The 24,986-nt window shown below is 34.7% G+C and overlaps 1 long non-coding RNA gene across 1 annotated transcript in view; it reads left to right on the forward strand.

Moving 5' to 3' along the window:
- Positions 1–6,452: 6,452 nt before the first annotated feature.
- Positions 6,453–24,986, forward strand: part of LOC149535854 (uncharacterized) — a 136,851-nt gene continuing 118,317 nt past the window's right edge. Inside the window, exons 1-2 of the long non-coding RNA XR_016357622.1 lie at positions 6,453–6,831; positions 7,112–7,166. This is a non-coding gene — a long non-coding RNA (uncharacterized LOC149535854). The remainder of the gene's footprint in view (positions 6,832–7,111; positions 7,167–24,986) is intronic.

Raw genomic sequence — 24,986 nt, forward strand, 5'->3', positions numbered from 1 at the left:
ACTATGGTGTTTTGTGGGGCTGTGAAATCAGAGAGGTGGAATAGGCTTCTGTATCCTATGGACGATATGTCTCAAATCGTAATTAGTCGAGCGCTGGGGGAAGGAGTTTTCAATTATCAGTACACAAGGCAGACCAACAGTGATATCATTGGGTCTTTCATAGGATGCCTGGTAAGAGCCAAAGTGGAGGCTGGTGATATTATTAGGCTATGTCGTGATCTACTTGTCCCAACCTAGAGAAATGGCTTGGAAAAAGCGGTGTACAACATTGATAGCAATTTTAGGATCCCCTTACTAGAGAAATAAATGAATTTGCCCTTGGGTCATCCAGATTTAGCAACCGTCTATTGCCGCCCTTCCTTGGTTATGCGCAAGGGCTTTGCGTTCCATCGTGAGTGGCCTAAAATGGAGGCCAGTCTGCACTTTCTTCTTAGGTGGCATGGAATCATTGTAGATGAGAGCAAGGATTGGCTTCTCAACTACCTACACATCCTCAAAGTGTATATTCAGCTAGAGGTCACATTTGACAATCTCGATGACCTGAACTTCTGTACCCGTAATATAGAAACAAACAACAGAGTGAAAGTTGATTTCAAGTTTCCACCCAATTACTATGTGGAGCAGCCCAATGACATCCCTGAAGCGATTATGGTCTACTAGAAGAAACGAAGGGGACCGGCGTGATTTATAGGTGCTTACTCTATTTAGGGTTAGTATTATAGGGTTGTATAGTTAAGCCACCTAGATGGTGTTTTTGATAGTATACTAAAGTCTCTGTGACACAACCAGATCTTATGTATAAACTCTAAGTATGAGATTTTGTTGCTCTCATTTTAAAACTTAAAAACTCTATCTTATGTATCTCTGTGTTTAATATTTTATAGTATTCAGTATGTTGGACTATGCCCTGTTTCTATTGAATGCATTCCTATTCTTCAGGATAAAATTCTATCAAGTTAATTATGTTTGGTTGTAAATTTGGTTGGATAATTTTCTTAAGTAGGGTTTTGGAAATGGTTCGATAATCTACATATTTCTTGATGTTTTAGTTTGCTTTAATTCTTCGTCAAATTATCTAAGGATTTACTCAATACGAGGATTCATTTTTGATATGAGGAGGTCTTGTTTTGCAAAAACTGCTTCCTTTTCACTTTCAGTCATTTTATAATGAGGCATAGATATGCTTGAGCATTCATTGTCAAGCTCTTGGTGCCGTGATCTACCGAGGGATTATTACATTTTCAATTTTGATTAATGTATCTTCTCAAGCTTTCCTCTATCTTGCTGTCAGATTGCTTTGATTTATGTAGTGAAGTATGGTCTTTAAATCATTTTTTGGTTTAACTTGTCGTCTTTGCTCTGCAAATAGAGTATTGGTTTCCTTCTCACAAAGAAGCAATAAAGATTAAATTTCTTATAATACAATATAGATTAGTGATTCTGGAATTTAAAGATGGATTAGAGCTGTTACTCTATTTTGAAATGTATGATTATATTCATAGTCTTAAATTAAATTTAGGGCACGAATCGATGTATCTACGCAGGATCAATTTTTTCCTTTTTCAACATGCAATGAGAGCAATTTATTTGATTAAGCTCTCCTCTGTACCTTGAGGGTCATGAGGGTTACAAGCTATGATGGCCTTGCCATTATCTTAGTTTCTGATTATGGCTTAGAAACACCCTTGTTTTAGCAGTCTCTGATACAGACTATGGTTATTCTATTCAAGGCATAGTTGAATTGTTAATTATATGACCTCATTCTTATGGTCATGAGGCTATGGCATTTAGATGGGTATGTGGTTTAAGGTCTGGATAGTATGGCTCTTAGTGATTAGCTTCTCCTTTATTTGTCTGTGATGCTATCTTTCTATTCTGACTAGTGAATTTTAGCTTCGATTTTTTGGATCTTTAAGGATTCTGAACCTTCTAATTAAAATATGCATGTTTAGCTCTAAGGAGTGATTGGTTAGGACAGTTCCAATACTTAGTTGCTATATCTCTTAGACATTGTCTCTTTTTTAGTATGTTCCTTGTTCTCTTTCGACTTTTTAGTAGGATATATACTATTGCTCTTGTTTTAGTTTTTTTCTTAAGATACTAACATATGAATAGGTTATTATACTTTATCTCAAAAAATAAAACTAATCCCCTCCAGATATAAAGCTGGTGGGTTATTTTATGTTGGCTTTCTTTGCTCCACTCTGTCGATTGCTCAAAGACAATTAGGAAGATGTGAGAATGGCATGAGCAGGATATCTACAAATAGATGGTTCTCATATCGCAATGGCATAAACTATTAATGTATTGATAAATGAGACTTGGTCTCCATTTTTCTTTAGGGGTATGCCCCTGCTCAAGATGTAAATTATTTTAAATTATTTGTAATTTCTACACTGGGGTATGCCCCTTTTAAAATGTAATAATATAAGATGTCTGTTCCAGGGTAGACTGGAGGTTTTCTTCTCCGTTCTTTCCTACCAGTGCCCATCTGAATGGAGATAAGCTATTGTAACTCTTTGTTAAATTAATAAAATTAATCAAGGCCTTGGTCGTTTACAGATAAAAAAATAATATACTAAATCATGATAATAAGAATAATAATATTAAATCATGATAATAATCATAATAAAATAAATAGTTAATAATTATAAATAAAATGTTCTCAATATTAATGATAATAATAAATATAAGATAATAAATAAAACATCAATAACGAATCGATAACCATTATACAATCATTGTTTTAAAACACTATTATATACTTCAATAAGTATAAATCGATGATCATTGAAGAAATAAATGGAACAAACATTATAAGAGAAATATTAGTTAGCGACATTAATATCCTTGATCGCAGGTATGAAGCAGTGGCAACATTTGGCAAGTCCCCTATTTCATCCCATTAATACATATGGCAATCAAGGACAGGAGGGGAAGCACATACAATAGAAGAAGAGACATATCAAAGCAGAGGAGAATATCTAGAAAAGAGAGAAAAGGGCACGTCTCGGCACAAGTAGGAAAGACAAAAATCTCTGTACATAGAGTTGCCAACTGTGTGTTGTCGACCAAAGCCAATCTTCAACATACCGCAAAGGTACCAAGGGAAGAAGACAGTTTCAAGAGACGTTAAGTGTAATCATTCTCAGTCAAGTGCCAGTCTTGACAAGTGCAATCTAGACAAGCCACCATACTCCTATGCATCAGTGAATACACCACTCGAGAGGAGGATTTCAACATCTGCACATGTGAAAAGGACATAAAACATCTGTAACAAACTTCAGGCAAGTACAACATAGTTAAAGAGAAATCTTATATCAAAACCAAGAAGGAATACATCACAAACTATACAAATTCAGGTTGAGTAAGACTTATCTTTCCTCCTTACTCATTTTGGACTTTCTTGTGGAACATCTAACGTTCGTATTTTACTAGTTGAATATATATATATAAAAGAACAGTAGTAACGCCGAAAGGAGGAATCAATTATATAACAACTCACTCAGAAATTCAAAGCACATTGACATATTGGCACAAAAAGTGGTGCTATACGAAATAAGTGAAAATTATTTGAATATTTAAAGTTGGCACTTAAATCCCTATAAGTGATTATAGAACAATATCACGACACATCTATAGCTATAAAATCAGATATTCCTCATGCATATTCAAACAACCCCATCAAGAGTTATCTTATTGAATGAAATATAAATATTGAAGATCAATTCACTGAGTATATATTCAATTATTTAATCAGAGATAATAGTGGCATTAATATTAGCAAGAACAACTATTATACAAGGGATTCAAGATTGTTCTCGAAGTTTAGTTTAATTCATAATAAGAATATAGAATTCAAGTATTTATCCCAAAATTCTAGAAGGGACATTACAAAAAATCACTTCATGTATCGGTTTAAGCTTTATTTGAGTTACAATTCCACTTCCAGAGAAGATTTCTTATGTTCGTTGGTACACAGACATAGGCTTATAAAGCTATATTATGTCACCAAAATTTGCTAGCAGTAGTTGAAACTTGAATGCAATTGGCCAGAAACTAATGTAGACAAGGTATATTAGTAAATTCTCATTGGGAAGTAAAGGCGATCTTCTTATCAAAGTAATTGGTATGGGGCATATAAAGCTGGAGGTTTTGTATTTTAATATTTCATAGGAATCCGAATGGAAAATCATTCACATGTATAAAATTATAGGACTCTTTAAGTGCACCACTGATGATGGCTTGAGAGCATCTTTTGGAAAATTTGTTCAGAGTCCTCAAAGGTATGTTTGGTTAAAAACAACATTACGAACTGGTGTCAGATTTTGGAAATCATTTGCTCTATGATAAAGAAAAAGTAAAGTGATGTGCTTGCAATTTCCTTGTGCAGTCAAATTTCCAGCTAGCCTTATGATTTCCCATAAATTTGCATTGATCTGTCATCTCTTCAGATAGAAAAATTGTGGATATCAAGCAGCAAAAATGGGGAAGATTGGGAGGCAAATATCAACTACTAAGGAATTTTATCTATGTTCTTCTAGCTACTTGCTCACCTCAATTTCTTGCTTGACCATTTGGAGCCATTTTTTGGGATCATGATCATATGCCACTGTTTGAGTGGTTTAAGAAGAAAAGATGATATCATCAACAAAGGAAAATGCATGATTTTTGTTCATTTGAATTTTGAAAATTATTGATCTACCAACAAGTAAGAAAATATAATTTCATTCTTCAAGTAAAATCTCTGCACTGCAGTAGTATAATTTTTTACATTTTCAATAATATGTTTGAGAATTTAAGTAGTTCATTTTGATATAAAATTTAGTTTTACTAGCTATTTTATTTTAAGAATTATAATTAAGATTTTGATTTGAAACTATTTTAAAGTTAACAAAAATTTATAGTTATTTAGTATAAAATTTATTATAAGACAATCAATTAATTAGTTAAAATTATATTAGTATGTTTAAGATTGTTATTATTGTATTTGCCGTAGGTTCATACTATTGTAATAAGTTCAATCGTATCTAGTGATTAATTTTTTAATCTCAACCAATTAGATCTAATTATTTTTCCTTCTAAATTTAAGTTTTGATTTTTGGATTGTTTATATGAGTTTTTTAACATCTAAATTTCTTTAAAATATTTTACTTGAACTTGATTGGCTCTTGTGGGGTGAGCGATTTTTCTGGAAGCACTACATGAAATTTTAGCATTCACTTTAAAAAAAAACATTGTCTGGAAATAAATAGTTTTGAGTTTGTAAATATTAATTTTATCACCAGTTACTCTAGTATTTGATTATATTAAATTTTAAATACTTTAATTTGTGAAAAATGACAATTAACTAATGTATATATTAAAATATAGTATTTGTGAAAAAGGGTATAATAATAAATGAAAAGGTAAAAATATAATATAATTAATTATATCTTTCTTAAAATACTTTAATATATATCAAATATTAATCAATTAGTAATAAAATTATATTTAATATTATCAATTTTTTACTTCATTATTCTAATTAATTAAAACTATTATAATCTATGACAAATACAAGCCACTTGTTTGAATTGTAACCCTTGTTCATTTCCAATAAGATATGAAGCTTTAATGTATATTGTATGCTACTCTAATCTATTTTATTACAAATTTCAACACAACAAAGAATTAGTATGATTAGTAGCCACTAAAAAAAAATATATAAGATAGTGGTTAGTCAAATTTTATTTCTTGTTGAATTAATAATAGTTAATTATACTATTCAAATAATTTTACATTAGATAATTATTTATTTCCACATTACTCAATAGTTTCTTTAATATTTAATCAAGATTGGTTTAAATTACTTTAGATTTTATATACAACTATATATTATGCAAAAACAATACACAAGTAGTATTTGATTGTTCAATAACAATGATGGCTATAATTAAGATTATAGTTATTACTTTAAAATGTCAAAATTATTTCTACAATTACACTTAAATTTATAAATTAAAATAAAATTTAAATGTTAGAGTTAAAAAATATTTGGAATAGATTGGTCTAATTCACACATAAGAAATCAAAAAATATAATTTTAGTACTACTTAATACTAGGTTAATATTTTAAATATGATTTTTTTAAACATGAAAAATATTTTTTAAACATTCATGATTATGCTTTAACTAATTATATTTTGGAAACAAAAACTTAAATATTAGAAACATCATAGTATAGAAAAGCACAATATTTTTCTAGAAACATTTTAAAATCTTAAATATAGACAACTATCTTACATAGATTTTCACCTTTTGCCCTTATAGCGTACCCCTTACTAGTAATTACTTTATTAAAAAAGAAAAAGAAGAAAAAGAGCAAGATGTAAAGAGAGAAACCCTAGTGAATACGTCGATCTGAAACCCTAAGCGATTGCTATAAGATACTGCTTCCTTGATGACTTTCTCTAGAAAAAATTTTCAGGTTTGATATGCGTTCTGTGTGTATACGTCTTATCTTTTTATTTACTCTTCAATATTGATCTGGCCTTTCGGTAACTAGTCTTCCCATATTTGTGAGGATCTGAGCGTGCCTGACAGAGGCCTATATTTTAGCAGGCTTTGTTGAGTCGCTGTATTTGGGGAAAAGTTCTTTCGTACAAGCGAATTTTGTTCTGCAAGATCTGTTTTACAGGAAACAGTGAAGGGCTCTTATGCGAATCCTTTGGTTCTAGCCCTATGATGTTATGTAATCTTTGAGACCTGAACTTTCGATGTTGAAAGTTAGCATTTGCTGAGGGCCACATAACTTAATCACGTTGCAATTTGGTTTTATTATCTCCTCGGGTATGACGGCCTACTTTATTATAATTTCTCACATTAATGTGCTTTTCTTGTGTCTGATTCCAACTTTCCATAAGGGCCTCCGCCTGTTTTTGTTTTTTTGTTTATATTTCTATAATCTGCAGCCTCATGGCTTTTAGTCGTCAGAGTGGCTTCTAGTCGTTAGGGTTTTGAGTATTTGGTATGTATGTTGAAAATGTGATTTGATTGTATTAGAAGTCAAAATTTTGGAAGCTGTTGTGTCCTTCAGGCTATTTCTAATAGCATTTTAGTTTTTCAACAGATAGTCCCAATCTTTTATTTTGCTGGCGTTTGGAATGCTGATGGGCGATTGCAAGGTATTTTCTTCATTGATTATTATCTCTGCATTGAAGTTTTTGGCACTTACGTTATGAGCTTTATCACTGGAAGATGCCACATAAAAAAGATTAACAAAAACAGGAGCATTGTTCAGATAAGCTTGCTGAACATGCAAACTTAAGCTAAATTAATTGGCGTATTCGTAACAGGCTTCTATATGTTCAACTTACGTTTCTAAGTGACTATTGTAAATTACCTGCCGTTATATCTGCTTTTAACACAATTCTGCACCAGAACTATACTGGCCTTTCTGTTTTGAATTAAGACGAGTTTTGAATGGCTTTTATAAATGAGTAATTGACAGTCACCTCAATCTGTCATCCCACTCATTCATCTTTTATAAGATTTTCCTCTATCATATTAACTGCCTAAGATTTGTTCACTTCTATGTACTATAGAATATTGATTCAAGTTTGTTCATAAAAAAACACCGTGTAATCAATCAAACAGCCCTCAAACCAAATTAAACTACTGTAGTCCGGTCTAAAACTTACATCACTTGGTTTGATTAGGATGGGTCACTGAAAGGGGAGTCTGTAAAAAGAACAGAAAAGTCAGCACGATCATAATAACTAACATTTTTCACCTTTGTAGATGCTATAATTATGCTTTCTTTGGATGGCACAAATATAGCTTAGATATTTGGCTTTGGATGCTACCTATGATCTACATATTTAGCTCAGGTGACCAAAAAGTCAAATGAAGAAGAATATTATAGGAAATACAGGGAGCAACCTTTTAACTCAACTCCAAGAGTCTTTCTTTAATAAGAACACACAGTCAACATGATTGTAATAACTAACCTCTGAATCTACTAATGCCATAATTATGCCTTCTTTGGATGCCACTGATTGTGTCTTAGATATTTAACTTTGGATGCTACCTAGGATTTAGATATTTAACTTAGGTGATTATACAACCTATGTATGAGTACTATAATAAGTATATGCCTCTAGTATTATCTAACAAATGTCATATGATTATAATATTGATTATATAATTCTTCAAGAGTTAAAGTAGTCACAAGCCTACTAATTACTTAATACACATTATAGACTTAGTGTGCATGTGATTTTGGCTTCTCAATGCTTATCGACCATTAATGCTTCTATATAAAATCTTCTTATTGTCTTTTCTTTTTCTCATTTTTCTTTCCCAGAAGAATACTTCTGAGTTAATTTGTGCGGAAATTGAATCCTAAATCAAGTGGAACTTTCCCAAGTTGTCTCCTTAATTTTGATTATAGGTGTCTCTGATAATAACTCTATCATATGCTGCCTTTGACCCTTGTAAGGGTGATAAGACTTGATCACAATCTAATTCTTGGGACAGATATCCATGTTCATGCTATACACCATATCCCAATCTGTCTTCAAATCATAACATCCACTCTATGTATTCTTCAAAATTGTCTATAACAACAAAAGATAATAGACCTCACACACACAACTATATCATATACCAACCCTTGACCCTTGTAAGAATGATACGTCTTGATAATAATCTCACGCTCTTAGGACAACTATCCATATTCATGCTATACACCATATCCCAAACTTGTCTTCAAATCATAACATTCACGTTATGTATTCTTCAAATTTGTCTATAACAACAAAGAAGATAAAAATAAAGCCAAGAGCACTTCTCTTTTAAGCACCATCTCAAAGAATAATTGAGATGGTTGCGATCTTGCATGCTTTGGTTGCTCCATCATTCAAAATAATGCTCAAAAGATGGGCAAAAGTAGCACCTTTCAAGAGTCATTAATAAAACATTCATAAAAGTGTGAAAATAACATTGTTGTGTTTTCAAGGCAAGTTGTTTAATAGGTGGACCTTAGCATTGCTACTTCTATTGGACCCTTGACTAGTTTCCTAGTGAAGATCTTAAATTATGATATTGCTATTAGGATGTAGTTCTGTAGTTTTTTGAGTCAAACTCACCAACCCATCTCTCATGAGAATAAATGGAAGACTTAGCACTCATTGGATCTAGGTGATTGAGCCCAGTACTATTACAGCTCGAGCGTGCTTAATTACAAAGTTTACTCCATGGTTAAAACCACTTTGCTTGTAACCCCATTTGCAAAACCTTTACCAAGTGTCCTGTCTTATGAACCATTCATTAGAAAGCCCCTTAAGCTCATCAATTTGTTCCCTTTTCCATCTTGAATCTAAACAATTGAAGCTTTAATTGCGTTTGCAATGCTAACCTATCCTTGTATTTTCACCAATATTTACATAAGCTTCTCAGCACAACAAAGCTGTATAAATCAGATGTGCAGCTCCTAATTGAAAAGCACCATAATTACTTAAGCCATCAAACACATTCTTCAAAAAAGCTCCTCCTGAAAATGCTTTTTGACTTTTAACCCTAAGAAGCAACCATTACAATCATAATGGTCGATGTATAACTACAGTGAGCACTGCCATCTTCTTTACTATCTTACGACAAAACAAAACTTTTTAGAGAGGATGACCATAATAGTCATAACATAGTTACTTCGCCTTGGGGGATGGGGGACGATGAAATGAGGGGATAAGTTTTTGAGACAGAGGGATAGAGGGGCCTTAATTTCTCGGACAGGGGGGGGGGACGGTGGGGAACAGGGGGGGGGGGGACGGCGGGGAGACGGTGGCGGTGGACAGGAGGGGTTGTATATATTATACATATTGTAGTTGAATTGTTAGTTATGAAAATATGTGTTTCAATATAAGATATAAAGATGTAAATGAGTAAATACTTGAACATTGCATTGAATTGGAACATCGAACATTGAACATAAATAGTCAAATCAGCAAATAGAGAACACCAGGACGTTCCCTTCTCCTTGGCGGAGGTGGGAGAATTTGCCGCCGCTGTTGGGGAACTAAGTCTCCAAGTTCCCTAGGACGTATGGCAAAAAGGGGGAGACACGTCCCCGTGTTATTATGTAACAAACATATTCCCATTTTATAAGAACAACAACTACAATATTCAACATTAGAGAGTATGAATAGCATTCAAACCCTAGGGATGTGTTTTGACTTATAAATCCTAATAAGCAACCTTAGGGTTTGAGCAACCAAGTCTTATATTGGGTCTTTCAAGAGCATCTCATACATCTTAAGGGAATGAGTCAACTGATGAATGATGATGAGCAACCAAGTTTGATATCAAGCCTTGCCATTTGAGACGGGATGATTGCAATTTCAATTTGTTGGTACTGAATGCCTCTGTTGCATCATGACATATCGCAAGGGATTGAATCAATTGACAATGAGGACAATGTTGTTTTTGAGTTCTATCTATTGTAATCTTCATTCTCCCTATTGCCCATATTGTGGCTTTTGATATCATTTCTAGACGATATAAGTGAAATTACATTCAAAGTGCTAAAGCATTTGATTCTTATTTAAATATGTGGAGCATCTTTAAGTAGAGGATAAAGTAGTTGCATGTATCTACGAGTCACAAATAGACTTAACCATGTAGTTAATTTTGGTTGATATATAATTACACTAACTTGGAAGATCCATAATAACCAAGTTGTGTAGTGATTCATTTTGCTTCATTAATTAATTGACATCACTTGCCAAAAGAGACCCATACCCAATAGATAGACTGTTTTGAGATAGTATAGATTGATGTTGTCTCTTTGTTATGGTCTTGTATATTATGTTAGAAAAGTAATGTCTAGTTGTAGAAGGAAATTACCATAATGTGGTATGGGCATGGTGTGTTAATAAAGACTGATTGCCTCTTGTGGATTAGATAGAGACTAATTGCTTCTTGTGGATTCTATAAGTCTAGTTGCTGTATTGGGCATTAACAAGTTGATTTTTTGGTGTAATGACAACTACACTTGTAACGAGTGGTATCAGAGTTTGGTCACGGGTTCAAATCCCCTTAGGTAACGTATAGGGGGAGATTGTTGGCAAAATGGTCAGCGCTCCCCTCAGGACTCATAACAAGGGACTAATTGCCTTTGTGGATTATACAAGTCCAGTGGTTGTATCGGGCATTAACAGTTTGATCTTTTGGTGCACTGACAACCACACTTGTAACATTTAGCACATTATAGATTTGGAGATAGGGCTGAGTTTATCATCAGCACTTCTTGTAGAAATTTGTGAATGCATGAAGAAAAATGGAAAAGCCAATCAAAGAATTGGGGGTGACACTATAAATCGAGTCCCACTCCATTCACTTTTTTAGTAGTGTTAGTGAAGAAAAGATGGTACGATGAGGATGTCCATTAATTAGAGATCATTGAACAAAAGAACTATCAAGAATGGGTATTCAATTCCTTGAATTGATAAACTATTTGATGGTTTTCATGGATTTGTGTACTTCTATAGTTGACTTTAGAGCGAGTTATCACCCAATTTGAGTTAGTGAATATGTAACAAAAGTAACCTTTTATTGCCACAGTGCAATACACTTCAAGTTTTTGTTTGTGCCATTTGGTCTCCCTAGTGCTCTTGCCACCTTTCACACATGACGCATGAATCACATACTCAACAAACAGCGCTGAAAAAAATTGTTTTCGTATTAAGATATTTTGATATATAGCAAAAATTAAAAAGGGAGGAATATTTGAGACACTTGGATGAGGTACTTAAGATTTTTGCCCAACAATGCAAATGTAGCTTGGGTTCATAGGTAATTTATAATTAGGACATTTAATAAGTGCTATAAAGGAGTTCAAGTACCATGCAATCACTAGTTAGTCAGTTCCTAAGACATTGACATGGGATAGGAGATATTTGGGTCTTTGCAGCTATTGTAGAGTTGGTTGCACCATCGATTGATCTAACAAATGAGGGAGTATTTCTCTAGAATGACAAAACATAAAGGATGTTTGAAATTGCTCATCCCTATAGACTAGGGGTCATGTGTGAATAAACCAAGCTTTTTCTCTCCTTTCAAATGGTCTTTTGTCTTTGCAACTACTGTAAAGTTGATCGCGCCATCGATTGATCTAACCAACAAGGTAGTATTTCTCTAGAATTTCAAAACATAAAGGATGTTTGAACTCACTCATCCCTATAGACTAGTGGTCATGCGTGAATAAACCAAGCTTTGTCTCCTTTCAATGGGCTTTTTTGTGCCATATTTTCATTTGCTGCTTCTGTTGGTAATTTTTCTTGCTATCCTCAAGTCTTATGAATAATCAAAAGATCTCAAGGTCAATATTCAGCTGAGGACAAAAAAATGCAACAGCAGCAAGGATTCCAACCTTCTTCACTTTTCAGGATGGTGTTTATAGTCAGCAATATCGAAGGATATACTCACACATATTTGACAGAGTATTGTTCAGCAAATGATGTTCTCACCAGCCTATTCCAAGAAACATGAGATATTATATAAAACTGGTTCAGCTCTTGGACAGATTTCACTGATTAGCAAGGAGAATGTGATAATTACAATAATTTACAAAGCTAGACAAGACAGAAATCCAAGGAGAGATTCATCAAATTTTGGAGATGTATCCAGCCAAGGTTTGACAAAGGCAACGAAGCAGATGTAATGATCTCTGCTGAATTGGATAAAAAATATCGAGCTTGGTCTGACAAGAATTTCGTCAAATAGATGTTATGTAACCCGTTTCTTGAGCAAACTTATTACTGTTATCAGCACTTTATTATTTCATTTGAAAACTAATGCTAAGAGATGGATATGCCAATCAAAAATACTAGTACTTCAAGCAAAATTGAATTAGAACTGATTCAGAATATAATGATAACACCTTATGTTCATGACAGCAAATCAATGATCCTTAAGATATGATCTGAGAATGCGGTTACAGCCTCTGCACTATTATCTGATAGGTAAATAAATAGTGTAGGATGAGTAAAAGATGGACAGACTCGTAATAGTAGTGAGTACAGGAAATAGGTCTGAACCCGCAGCAAACATCCAGTCCATCACCTCCTCCAGATGCCTAACCAGTCTGCCGCCTGCGACTGGGGAGCCGATTCTTGCTATGGGAAGGAGAGATAATATCAATGCTGTTGCTAATGCAAGTGCCGTGCAATACTCAGAGACCCTCCTGTGATCACTTTTCAATAATCTGCTGCATTCTCACAGCTGCCAACTGTAGTATATATCCTATGCCGTGATTACCACCAGTGACACCATTATTCATACTATGATGCCGGTTATCCAATCCCGAAGAATGATATTCATGTGCAGGGTAACAATGTAGGAGAGGCTCAGTGCGGAAGGTTTCTATTTAAACTACTCGTGAACTCCTTTGAATGGAAAGTACACTGTCAGTATGTAAAACTAAGATGAAGAAGATTACACTAACACCAAACTTTCGTTCTGGGAATGACTGCCTGTTTGAACCCCAACTCACTTCAAACTGGTATCCTGTAGAGTTCCACCATCCACCGACCAGTATCTCTCTCTGTTATTCAGTAATTCCAACTTCTTGCCTAACTTCCAAATACCAACTCGAGCTTCCAATCTGATAGTAAACTGTGAGGCACTAGGTTTGCGTCTAGTCTCACACTTTTCCTCAAGGGGTTTCGTCCTTAGGGAAATCCAGTCTCCTCTAAGCAACCATTCGGATTTATAAAATAACATATATTTGTGGTGGTAATCCCAATGTAAAAACTTTCTTTTCTCACCCCGAAGTGTGGGGAGAACAAATCTCTTAGCAATGTGGGATAAAAGACTATTTTGTCTTTTAGTCACTTAAGTCATTTTGTCTTGAAGTGACTTTAATCAATAAAGTACTTTATGCTTCACTTAATAAAATAAAGTGACTTTAACCTTAGGATTTCCCATTTAAAATCTCTTCAACTGAAACCAAACACCTGTGACTGGCTGTCATCCTAAGTCACATGCTGTTAGCCTATCCGGATGGGAAGATAGACGAACTAGGCGCCATTAATGCTAGTGCGGAGAAGGGGACATTACAGCAGACCAGTGTCTTATCCATTGGAGAGTCGAAAAATGAAACAAGCTCCCAAGTAATAGCCTGAAAACAAGGTTGATGCACATTAAAATATTACTGCATCACAATAATGAGTCAACCTACAGGAAACATTGTAAATCTTCATGATCCCAAACATTTAACACATAATCACCAACATCTAACTGAAAGCAAATTTAATTTGTGTTCCTTGAACAAAAGCCATCAAGTACATGTTCATAGCACCAAATGTGCACTGAAATTCTTCATTATCTTTGATCATTCTGATTAAAATGATTATATGCAGCATTAAGGAGTCATTTACAATTAATCATCTACCCCAATAAGCTTTAGATTAAACTGTGCTATTTTATGAGAAAATGCTACAATAATGACCATACTTTCAAAGAATTCTTGAATCTGAAGTCTCCCTTCCCCACAACAATTCATAGCTAGAAACTGGAACCCTTAGAACGGAGAAGATAGAAAAATAAATAGAGAAAGAACAGCTCTAGATTTCATCTGATGCTGACATGGTCCTTTATTCAATCTGATCTAATCTGTAGAACATTCTCATTCCTTGCCTGTTAGTTTTCCTGGATCGCTGCAATTGTAATTGTACTGCTTAATTGGTATGTGATCTGATTATTTTACTGCAGTCCCGATCTGAAGAGATGTATTATTTATTGATTTCTATGATCTTCTCTTTGTGATTGGTCAACTAATATAATATCTCCAAAGGGTATAAGGAGGAACGGTTGTGACTGTTCAAGCATATGTCTCTTAGAGGAGACATGGAGGCAATGTCTAATATGTTAAACAGACCCGATTGGGTATGATTAATTATTGAACCTTTTGCCAATGCGCCTGATGGTTATCAGGCATGATTATATGCTAAACAAATATCACTAACAGCCTCTGATCTGACATGAGTGATGGTTCATTCACTCAATCCATTCTGTAGCACACATGATCGATATTGATGAGGGATCTACAGCCTGATCTAAGAGATAGAAAAATCTGATTGCGGAGATTTTCGTACTTGAGTGATATGGATAGTGTCAGTTTAATGCAAGGATGATCTCATAGAAATTTTTGGTGAGAATTTTAATGTCTATGCATGTGTGTGTGTGTGTGTACATGCATGCACACACACGTGCAAACAGTTGCCAATGTTGGTATATCCTTGGATTCTGACGGATGCTATCATATCTTAACATTGCCTGCTGAAAATTTTAAATAACTAATTTGTGATGTTGGCCTGCTACACTCTTTGGTTGCACCTTTTGTTTCTCAGTCTGTCATGTTCACTGTTCACACATGTAGCGTGCAACTGAAAGTGACACTAGCGTTTGCCTTACTGAAAATATTCCTTTGCCTTCACATTTTGTCTTCTCATTCTCGTGAATGTCTTGTACATGTTTGAAATTTTTTCAAATGGTGAAAACAAATATCTTGATGTGCCACGTACTCACCCTATTTTGTCTCATTTACAATTTTCACACCTGGCAAAGTTTAACTTTCATCTTTTCTTTCACCTTTCTGAGAGTATGTTATCTGTACTTTACCCGTTCAATTACAGAATGCAAATCAATTTCATTCCGTACCTTTTAAAAAATATTATGCCCTCTATGGTGAATATTCATTTCCCTCTACAATATTGGATTTTAGTCTCCATTTGATTAAATCAATTCTGTGATTATGCTAAATAGTAAATACCTTCTTAGCAAACATATCTTTTGGGTGAAAATATTACCCACTTTTCCTACAATAACATTAAAGTATTTCATCTCTTCGCAATATGTGTGGAATCTGCTCTCCCCTTTCTATAGACACAGTCTACCTTTTACTCCTGAAAACACCTTTTTGAAAATGGGTTACTTTGCAGAGCTCCGAATACACTGAAAACCTGCATGAGAGTTTGGATTTGGCTTGGGAAACTCATTAGATAAAATCAGTGGGGCCTAAAAATAGGTATATGCATCAACTCCCTCCCTCAATATAGTATGCAATTTACCTTTTTACTTTCTCCTCCTGCTCTCTTTCTACATCTTGATGATGGGTAATGGAGTGTGATCCAAAATGTTAATGTGGAAATTGTTACATAGTTTAATCTAGAAAAACTATATACAGAAATGCACTTGTCAAAACTCATGCTGTTCTCTAGAATAATGACAGAAATGCTTTGGAATTGCTATGTTGTCAATGGAGTTTTCCAGGTTTTGTTTGTTGCTGATTCCATACAATTCCAATGGAAAAATTGGGATCCTTCACCAAACCTGCAGACACCTTATTCTACATTTCAGTTCTGAGAGGTTTAATATCCAGAATCACCCTAGTTTTCTTCTGATTTGGTAGACCTGGCTTTATTCTTCACACTGGCAACAGAGGACGTTTTTTTAGACTCACGCTTTCTACTACCAGGCATTTATTGGCATTTCTCTGCCTCGCAATTTCTTTTTGTATTTTTTTTCAGTCATGTTGCTTTGTTTGTCATTGTTGGTTCTTTCACAGCCTCCCCATGATATATCATAGGTTCCTTTTTTAATTCCCAGCCTTTTTGTTGCATCATTGCCCTTAGATCTTTCTTTTTTAATCGTATTTTAATAGTAGTAATATTTGAGTTGATTATTTGATATCATACATTTCAAGTTGTAACTCACAAGCATGTGCAACAATATTCCTCAGCTTCATTCAATCCTATCTATTTTACTGCCTCATTTTGGCAATGTCCCAATTCTAGTGACGTAATAAAAAGGCTATATTGTTCCGCAATGGAGGCAACCTGTTGGCTTGTCCATTGGCTTTACCTAGTCACTGGCAGAAGCCACTTGTTTGGCTGCTAAAATGCTTGTGTGCTTGGTGGACTAATCCATTGGCGATACTTGGTCTTTTATGGTGAGGTAAAGGATTTTTTCTTCATCTTATCTTGTAATGCCTGACAGACTGGGCTTATGGGAATGATTTGCTTATTATAGATCCAGCAGTGGGTTTTTGTGAGCCAAATGATGACTTGCTGATCTTGACGAGGAGTTATTTTCCCTTATTTGACAAGTAGCTTAGTGGAGATTGTTAGGAATAAGGTGTCTCAACCTTGTATAATTCCTATTCTTATTATTTGTTTTGTAAAATGTATTTCTTGCAAATAATTGATGTGTCAACATCTTGAATTGTGTGTAAGGAAATCATGACTAAAACGGTTATGACGGATTCCTATGACACATAAGAGCTATGTTAGGAAGATTCAATGACAGGTGAAGACATGTGGCAACTAAGATATTTTTTCGGAGAATGGTAAAACCCTAATACGGTTTACCTTTTGGGAGTAGCCCTAAAGTGAAGCGCATGTTATAAGCGTTTTTAGGGTTGCGAAGAGATGCGATGCGAAAAAGGTGTATTGTTGGTACTGCGAGTAGCTACTGGAGTCTTCTGTTGTCGATGTTGAACTTGCATTGCAAGTGTATTGTAACTTCGTGTTGAAGATAATACATTGTGCAGGTTCTGAAGGGGTGGGGTTGTTTTACCGAAAGGTTTTTCCCCATCGGCAAAGCCTTGTGTTATGTGTTCCTTTCTCTGTCTATTTTTTGTATGCATGTTTGGCTGCAATATTGTTGTTTACATGATATTGAATCTGTAAGTGTAGAAGATTTTAATAGGATTTGCATCATACTTACCTTATGAGATTAGTGTAGGAAGTTGTTTCCGCACCTGAGTTTCCTTACAGAGATTGCCCAGACAGTGATTTTCTGAACAGGAAGAAATTTTTTAGCGTTATGCTGGTCACAAACTTCTGTAGTAGTATTTTTTTTTGGCTAGGCCTTTTGTCACCGGTAAAGTTGTGATTTGCGAGGCTTTAAAAGTTGAGATTACCTTTTGACCTGATCAATTGTCATGGGAGCTCCTTTGGGTACAATTTGAAGCTTGCTCAAATCATCAGATTCGATTTCTTCTTCTTCATCCTCCTCATTAGGTGTGACAACCAATTTTCTTCTTGGCCTCTTTGGTTGGTTCTGCTCGATTCCTTTAGTTTGTTTCCTCTTTGCTGGGCTTCTCTTGGTTTTAGTAGTCGGGGGTTGAGCTATGTTGGATCTTGTTATTATCCTCCTCTTTGTCTTAGGTTCAGGAGGTGTAACTTCTTTCTTCACATTCCTACTCCTCTCTCGCCCACCTTGTTTGGGATCTACATTGATGAGCTCGAGGCTTTTCTCAGTGACTCCTTGCTTCCAGGTGATGGTTGTCATCTACACTAGGTATTGATCTCCATCCTTCTCTTTGATGATGATGTGGTTCTTCTTGCCTCTTCTCCTGAGGGTCTTCAGAGGCTTTTGGATAGACTTGCATCTTTTTGGGACTTGAGACAATTGGTCGTGAATGTTGAGAAGACTCGTGTTATGGTCTTCAACGATCTTAAGAACTCACATCTCCATTTTCACTTCTAGGGTTAGGGAGTTGAGATTACATCATCTTACACATGCCTTGGGGTTAAGTTTTTCGAATCTCATTTCAGCTTGAGATCAGCCATTCAGCCTCGGATTACCAAAGAATTAGGTTCCCTTGCCATGCTCGAGAGATAGTGCTTCAGACACCACTTTCAGGACACATAGTCTAAGCTATCCCTCTTGGATTCCTTAGTAAGACCCATAGTGCTGTATGGTTTGGTGGTTTGGGGTCTTTCCCTTTTAGACTTAGACTGGGCCATGATCGAGCATAGCCAGACTCTGCTTCTCTGTCAGATTATCAAATGTCACAGATCTACCCCCCATAGTATTATTTTGGCTGAGTTTGGAGCTCACGCATTCAAGCTTGCAGCCATTTTTGACCTGATCTGGTTTCTCCATCGTCTTCGAGGCTTTGCAGACTCGGCGGAAGGCCAACACAGATACACTTACTTGGTTTATTGCTCCTCAGTTGCTATTCCAGACTCTGATCCAACCACTAGAGCCTGCTATTGGTATGTTCAAACTACTATCCTATTGAGTTTAGTTGGGATTGACATTGACTGTCTCCCTCCCTACCAGTTCTCATTGGATGCTTCTGCTCATCTACTCCCGTCTCGGCGGGAGTTGAACGTGCATGTCAGACTTGACATTTACAGGCAATATATCATACGGACCTGGGTGGATCCTCTAGAGGGACTATGTCTGAGGATGGCTCTCTACGTCGAGCACTTCTTAGATATTCGAGATGGGATTGTTGTACACCCTGAGTACTTACACAGATACTGGACATATGCCCCGCGTATCTCCCTTGACTCCTTCAAGGTGGGCTCGCACAAACTCTAGATCCAAGTCAATCACCATATCGCTAGAGAGGACCAGGTCTAAAACACTTTGTACCTTAGTAGTTCAATTTTTTTTCAGATGCCCCATATACTACGAGATTAGAGGGCGATTTTACTGTCTGTTTAGAGATTGCAGATCCCTCTTGGATTTTTTTAGGTACTTCCGATCAACATTGCATTGCGCTCTATCTCCGTGAGTCCTTAAAGCTTCATTACCATACTTTCCAGCTATTATTTCCCAGGAGTCAGATCTAGACACAACTTATTACGACCTTCTCGCCCTTAACTCCGGATTGGGGTGTGAAGCAACTATGTAGTTTCCCTAACGAACCATTCCAGATTTGTGAGACTCCCCAGGGGACCCTTTCGCCAGTGACACTCCTTCATAGCACTCAACTTCATCACAAGGCCTTTGGTAGCCACGCAGATCAGTCACTGTTGGACTTTTTCCCTGTGAGGACAAATACGTAATCTTTTCTGTGATGTCTCTTGCTTTCTTCTTCTTTTGTTGTGCTTGTTCTTTTATGGACACTATTTGGTGCTCCGTTTGTCAGCGTTTTTTTTGGTGTAAGCTTTCAGTCCCATAGAGCCATGTTGTGGTCTTTTGTTGGACATTAATAAAATTATCTTATCTTATCTATCTTTAGATCCTCCTTTACTTTAGGATCACCAATCAAAATTTCTTTTTGTTTTGTTGCCTTGGGCTTGGCAACAACTAGCTCTTTACCTTTTGATTATTTATCCTCGTTATCTTCTTCTTCATCATTGGATTCTTCATCTTCTCCTTTGCCTTTTGTTATTGGGAGTTGTCCTTTGCCAAGCCTTCCCTCAAGATTTGGTATCATCTTCTTTCGTTTCCTATCCATTTTGGGCACTTTGATTTGCATTAACATTTTAATCTTGGCCGACTCATAATTGTCAAGGGGCTCAACATTCTTGGCTATTTCTTGAGATAACAATGCAGTCATTGTTGTAGTTGCTAAGTAACATGGATCGGTTTCTACAAATGTAATTATATTGTCATTGTTATAGATATGTTTCAAATGTAAATTTGGATCTCATACAAGGATGAGAGGAGACGTCTCTTTTGAAGAGGCATGTCTCCAAGGTTTAAACATCATTAGTTAGTATAAAATAATAAAACTAAAATTAATATAATATGAAAGAATATTTATATTATCATTAATAATGAAACTCATGATCATATCAATCTAATTGTAACTACAAACTTAACACTCTCTCTTAGTTAGGAAGGATTGATACCGAACATATTATGTTCGTGAGTATACGAAGAGATGTCATCTCAGTATGATATTCCTAGAATGGCATATTTAAGGATATCAACATAAATCTATCAACACATATATATATATATATATATATATATATATATATTATTTATGAGATTTGCTACAATTCATAATGAGACTAAATTTCTCAACACTTTTCCTTTTAGCAAGGAGGGGAATTAAGCAAATACTATAACTTTAATATAAGTTTGAATACCACTTTAAGTGTGGTCTATAATAGATTTAAGTTATGATGTTTAGCAACATTCGGCTCAAAGAACCATAACAATTTTCATGGTGTCTCGCAAAATCCGACCTAATAACCAGGATGGATATCAATGTGTTTGACAAATTCCGACCTAATAACAATGACAACCCATAACCTTCAACACTTTTGGTGTTAGAAGGTTGGTCATCTATTGATAAGTTCGTCACCTTACAATAGTTACCTTTTGTTCGTTATCATAACTTTCGGCACACCAAGACAACAACTTAATGTATTCTGTTATGATAATAGGTCCAATGATTGATAAGTTCATCACTTTTCAATATCTTCCCTCTAAATATATACATCAATGAAAGATCATCATCTTTCATGACATAACTACAACAACATCATGTAGTAACTCACATGATATCCACCATGAACCAAGTCAAATGGTGGATCCACCATAGCTACTACTAGAGGGTGGAACAAAGGGTTTTCACTTCATACTTCTCTCTCATAGAGAAGAGCACATTACGAAGGCTTCCTCTTAGAACTTTACCTCATAGAAAAAATATCATGTACGAAGGATTGCATCTCGAACTCTCTCCCTCTGAACATCGATTTTGGGAAATCAAGGTCTCTAGTTACTTCCTCAAAAAACTCTCTTTACCCGAGGATACCTGTCAAACTCACTATGAATTTGATATCAATCTTTAGATTTTTTAGTGATAAGTCAATACTTCCTCATAATATACATAAGAGTAGGCCCATCAACATGTATTTCTAGACTCCCTCTAAGTATCAATCTTCTAAGCTTTTGCGTTGCCTTTGAGGAAGTGTCATACTCCCTCTTACTGTAGAAGACTCATAATCTTAATCATCAAAGATGAGAGCCTCATTTTATCCATCTTGATCATTAGGGTCTTTGGAGCTACTATCATTAGGTTGATTCTGCACAATATCTGGTAGCATGTTTGAAGTACCGACTTTTTTTTCTTATAAAAACATCCTCATCCATAAAGGAAAAGATCAAGGCAAATAACCTTTATATTATGTATATAAATTACAAATTATAAATATCAAAAATAAGAATACTTCTCTGCACATGAAGCTTCATAATTTTCTTCTTAAATTATTTAAGAATGGAACATCTCCCCTCTAAAAGTGGTAATGGAACATTGACTATTATTCCCCCAAAATGTAAAAATTTCACTTATTTTTATATTGTTGAATAATTTTGTATCAAATATGATAACTCCTTTTTAAGTTCTAACTCTCTCATCAGCTTAATAGTAGAAGCGAGATGAGTTGATGGCTTTCCTTAGCATTACTTCCAAACCACATGCCTTCTAGTTTCGTTTGTATTTCCTTGTAGGTGATTGATCACAACATGAAGTCTTGAATTCGAAAAATTGCTCAGAAGTCAATCTCACATGTTGTATTTCAAAGCAAATTTAGATGAACTAGTTGAAGTTACTGAAACCGTTCCCTAGCATTTTCTTGAGTTTCAATCAACTCAGAATCACGTATATAAGAAAATCACATAGTTGCATGAAATACAGTCCTCTTGATTGTTACAATTTATTTATCACTGAAGATTCCACCACAACATGATTTACTCCCTCTGAATCAATATGATCGAGATCACTCAAAATTGAATTTTATCCTCTATATGCTCCCTCTCTTTTAAGGTTGCCTCAAATGTCAGTCTCTCGCTGAATTTCAATATTTTGCTTCCTGAAATAACATTCTCGAAGAAAAAAGATCAAGGCACATTGCTCTAATAATATTTATTAAAAATAAAATAAAATAAGAGAGAGACTACAAAAATATTCAAAGGTAACAGATAGTTCTGCATAATAAGACTATTCCAATAAAATATAAACTTTATTTTGAACATGCATGCATATGTTCAAACTTCTCTATATATACATTAATCAATTTGTGATAGATATTTTCCTTTTACTTTTTATATTTCTTTATTAAATTTCATTAACGAAATATAGTAACATCCTTATAGATTACTATAGATATATAGTTTTACATCTATTAAAATACCTATAATGTCTTAATAACTTATATAATACATTTTAATAATATAAAAAACAAAACTTGAATAATAAATAATAATGACTTACCACGTGTACTTACCTCAAGAGATTGGTACCCAAGTTCTTACCTTGATGTACCACTACTGTTGTTAAGAGGTTATCTTCATTATTTGGTACACCTTCTTTTGATGGCCTTTGTTTAAGGTCTTTGCCATAGTTCACATTTCTCATTATTTTGAGTATATACGCTTTATTTATTATGCTTCTCCTAATATGATGTTGACTATAGGAATAATAGATGTCATAGGGTATTTTGACCCTATTACAACTCGCGTGCTCCTTTTCATATCGTTCTATTGCGTTGTTAATAATATGTCTTTACACATGGTGGGCCATTGTGGAATGCTTTCAGTGCCACTCATGTCCTCTTCGGAATTCTTGCTTTAATGTCTCAAAAGGAATTAAATGAAATTCATAGAATCAATCGACCAAAATTTGATTTCTCATCGTAGGAGGAATTCATTAACCTAGGTCGATATGTGAACAAAATTGGTAAAGTATATCAATATTCATTCGACTTCTCCCTCCAATCGCTTATTTGTACTATTCTCTCCTCTTAGTATTAGAAGTCAATTTTTAATAATATGTTGTGTGTTGCATGTTCGAATGCTGCCTTTGGGTGACACAAATCTCTTTTGGAAGATGTTGCATACTGTATATCACCGCCAAATATATATATCTGATTTTTGCATAATATATGACTTAGCAAAACCAACAAAGCCGCTGATTTGGAACTCTTGATGCATATGCATGTTGTTGTTCCTTTGACTATAGTCCTTGTGGGAGTCTTGGTCATACTCCTATTTAATGCTAATACAATTCCATGTATTAGCTTTCCACATACTCAATACCACACTTATTGCTCGAATATTTATTTGCAACTTGGTCATTTCTTCATGTCATCTCCTAACTCACACATCCTTATATTGCCACGACAAACATTTTATTCATGTATGTGTTCTGTTGGGTATTGATGTGTATGTTGGATAAATAAATAATCATAGTGGAATCCTCTGACCATTTCTTGACTCCTCTAACTATGAGCTTTCTTTGTTATTTGGCATAGTATAACATCTTCAACAAGTATCATGTGATGCCTACGGACGTTGACTGAGGCTTATGTTCATGATGAATTGATTAATTTTATCGGGATTTATTATCATTGTTCTAGAATACTTGTTATTTTCCAATACATATAGTTTTAACACTTTCTTGTTCATGAGTGGTTACTCCCATGTGCTTTTGTATTCACCTAATATGTGTGTGTTGGTAAATAGATTGGTTCTTTTTAATTTAACTCTCAAATGCCCAAATCCGAAAGAACAACTGGATACCAACAGTTGGATAATCTATCTTCAGGTTGATAGATTTCCTCTGAATTGAAAGGTACAACTACCTTATCAAATGATATTCAATGAATTTACTAGTTCCTAAACTAATTGGGTACGTTCTTAACCCGAGAACGAAAGAGGAAAGCTAAGCCAGCCCTAGACATAACTAAGTCAGGTAGATTTTAGTTCCTAAACCTAGCCAATACCAAGAACCCACAATTCCTATGATTTCTCGACATTGGTAATGCAATGATGTTGCTAATTATGCAAATGCAATGACATGAAATGAAAATGAAGATTAAGCATACTAATCCTTACAACAAGAATGAATGACAGTACTCCGATCTATCACTCATTCACCATTTAGCCAAGAATGCAAGAAAGTGCTCAAAACTGATTATAATAGTGCTCTGATTGAAAGTAATCAGAAAAAAGTGATGCTCAAATACTCTGATTCATAACAAAACCTTTCTTGTTTTAAACACAACAAACACAACACTCTGACTACATTTGCTCGCAATCTTAGCTAAATCTATTACAAAAATTGATTATCAATCTCCAATGCATAAACAAAAATAAAGAAAAATCAAATGTCCTCCCCTCTACTCCAATGATCCTACTTTTTGCAGAAAAGAAGAACCCCAAATCCATCTCAAAATTAACCATAAATGTTG

The sequence above is a fragment of the Cupressus sempervirens genome, chromosome 10 (assembly GCF_028749045.1).
Source record: "Cupressus sempervirens isolate cs-2001-9-10 chromosome 10, ASM2874904v1, whole genome shotgun sequence".
NCBI classification, from domain to species: domain Eukaryota; kingdom Viridiplantae; phylum Streptophyta; class Pinopsida; order Cupressales; family Cupressaceae; genus Cupressus; species Cupressus sempervirens.